The following is a 3,461-nucleotide window of genomic DNA, read 5'->3' as shown; positions in this document are numbered from 1 at the left end:
ACAGAAAAGAAGTAGAGCTTTATTTTTGTAGTTGATCATTTTTTTGTACGGAAACTCCATAGAGAGTTATGGACATTTTAAGGGGACAGCTCAAAAATCGCACTATTTTGCACTGAAATGGGTCGGTTTGAGGGAGAAATTACTTTGTTGATATGTAACTTGCCAGGCAGTGTCCGTACAATAAAGTTGTCAACTACAAAAATGGAGTTCTACACTGATCTGTTTGATCCCATAAAACGTATTTTGTGGGACAGTTAGTTTTACTATGACCCACTCTCAAATTGGGGCGTTTTCAACTGAGAAAGGCAAAACTTAATATACTTTTGAGCGATACTGTAAAGAGTGCATCTGAAAATTACTCTTACATGTCCGGTTTATTAGGAAAAAGATTAGAACTGCAAAAAAACAGTATCAGGTGAATTTTATTGCCTTTTAGCTTTTGATATATTAAAAAATCTCATTCTTTACCTTCAAAATCCTCCGAAACCTTGAAAATGTTCAAGTAAAAGCAACAAATATTAGAATTGAATAAAAATAGGGAGAGGGTTGGTTGAACACCTTTTCCGGGCGGCGCTCTCGATACATACTGATTGAAAAATGGGGAAAGCGAGAGAGAGAGAGAGAGAGAGAGAGAGACGGTTCGGGTGAGGGGTGTCTCTGTATCTGTGTTTCTGTGTGTGTTCATCACTGTTCTCACTTTTTGAATAGACAATAGAGTGACGTGTCGATCGCTATGATCATCGATAGAGTCGACGATAATGAGGAAAATCAATTCGATTCGATCGAAATTTAGTTGAGTCGATGATGACCAGAAAATGAATCGAGACTCGACGATAATCAAAAAGTCATGCCATATTTTGTTGGACGTAGCATCCATTGCGGTTGCAGGACCAGCGATGAGCTTTATATAAGAACAACGGCACCGCAGGTCTTTGAAGCATCAAATCTTATTTTTCAGATTAAAACTGACTGAGTCATCTAAAAGCATGATATTTCATATGCCCGCCTCTTCAGCATCTTTGAAAATCCTATCGTTATTGGTTTCATTGCAATCATTGTGGCTTCGAAATAAGATGACTGGCAATGGGAAGACAATCAAAAAGACTGGGGACACTGTATTCCATCCATCTTTCGAAATTGATGGTGACACATACAGTACTGGCCATAAAGAATGCGAATCTTGCAGTTTTTAGTTGAAAATGGTCAACTTTGTGACCGTGACACGGCCTCCCTGATAGTCTCACAATATTGATTGTTTATAGAGTGCATAGATCACAAATAGAGCTTCATTTTTGTAGTTTGTAGTTGACAACTTTTTTGTACGCGCACTTCCTAAGAAGTTACAGGCAGTTTATTCATGCAGCTCAAAAATCTCTCCTTTTTGCACTGAAAAGAGCAAAAATTGCGAGAAAATTCTTTGACGATTGATAACTTGCTAGGCAGGGCTCATACAAAAAAGTTGTCAACTACAAAAATGAAGCTCTACTTGTGATCTGTATAGTCCATAAACAATCAATGTTGTGAGACTATCAGGTAGGCCGTGTCACAGTCACAAAGTTGACCATTTTCAACTAAAAACTGCAAGTGTCGCATTCTTTATCTTCTCAATTGTATCAACTCGAACGACTCATATTCCGATGATTTTGAAGAGCAGGACAATGAGATTGATGAAACTTATTTCTAGTTGGTAGTTTTATGTAAATAATTGAATAGATTTCTATGTTTCTCTTTTATAAAGTATTCTCTCCCAAAGAAATTGTGTTTTTCCCTCTTTTTTTGGACCAGTTTTCATTTCTCGCCGAATGAATTCTTTGGAGAAACTCAAATGTTTGTTTATGATAATAGAGACGTCGTGTACCTCTTTTCCCACGGAAAAAGTATGGACGAAGATTCAGAATCAACAAAAAATTTATTGTGAAATGTTGAAAGACGAAAACAAAAGAAGATATTTTTCAAAAAGTATATTAAACATAAATTATCATTATTAGAACCGCATACCAGAGCCCATGACATTGGAAAGTTCCACCCGTTGAACCATCCCGAGTATCTGCGCCATCCGTCTACAGTGAAATCCCTCTGCGCTTCATTTCCTCTCGAATCTCCTCAGCAAGGGACTCCACATGTGGCCCGAGAACATGTCCCTCGTTGTTCTCCACGAGAAGTCCGTTCGCTCAGAGCTTGTTTGCGCAGGGAGCAATATACGCCCGGTAGGCGGGCTGTAATTGAAGTATTATTAGCATACTGGCAAACCGGGCCGACACGGGCCTGCGCGTAACTTGCGTTAAACTCAATATTATGGGCTGAAAAATATACCAAAATGTAGATCTCGACGAGTTCTATGTCTGTGACCTACTACGGGCCGGGTTAGAATGGATTTTTGGCCATTTTCGCGTTATTGGCACTTTTTCCCGGCCCGCGGCACATTAACGAATAGCCATCCGGCTCGTAGCAGGTCACGGGCATAGAGCTCATCGAGATCTTCATTTTGGTATATTTTTCAACCCATAATATTGAGTTTGACGCAAGTTACGAGCCGGCCCGGTTTGCAAGTCTAATTATTTGCCAAGAATTTGGCTAATAAAAGTTCACCTCAACAAACTTGAGCCAACACGCTATCGTCGGTCCGTCCACGCTCTCGAACGTCGCGATTGAGTCGTCGAGAGGTCCTCGTTTGCGTGGACACAAACTGTGTATCTGGAAATTACTCTTACAACCAGACTTGCAAAATTTTGGGTCCGTCTGGCCCGGATTTCACTACAATTTTTCGCAATATTTATTTTCTAAAATTTGACCCGATGCAAGTCTACTTACATACAACTAATGATAGGAATGACTTTTTTATGAGGAAACACATTAAAAGTACAAAAAAACTTTTTAGCTTTTGATATATTAAAAAATCTCATTCTTTACCTTCAAAATCCTCCGAAACCTTGAAAAATTTCAAGTAAAAGCAACAAATATTAGAATTGAATAAAAATAGGGAGAGGGTTGGTTGAACACCTTTTCCGGGCGGCGCTCTCGGTACATACTGAAAGAAAAATGGGGAAAGCGAGAGGGGGATGACGGTTGGGTGAGGGGTGTCTCTGTATCTGCGTTTCTGTGTGTGTGTTCATCACTGTTCTCACTTTTTGAATTGACAATAGAGTGACGTGTCGATCGCTATGATCATCGATAGAATCGACGATAATCGGGTAAATCAAAATTCGATTTGATCGAAATTTAGTTGACCAGAAAATGAATATAGACTCGACGATAATCAAAAAGACATGTCATATTTTGTTGGACGTAGCATCCATAGCGGTTGCTGGACCAGCGATGAGCTTTATATTGGAACAACGGCACCCCAGGTCTTTTGGAAAATTGATTTAGATTCAAGCCTCGAGCAGTATTCCAGGATATTCTACAATTTTCTGCTTTAAAATGCATAAAATCCAATAAAAATCAACTGTTATTGTTACATT

This window comes from Caenorhabditis remanei, chromosome II, assembly GCF_010183535.1.
Source record: "Caenorhabditis remanei strain PX506 chromosome II, whole genome shotgun sequence".
Classification (NCBI taxonomy): domain Eukaryota; kingdom Metazoa; phylum Nematoda; class Chromadorea; order Rhabditida; family Rhabditidae; genus Caenorhabditis; species Caenorhabditis remanei.
This window is presented reverse-complemented; position numbering follows the sequence as displayed.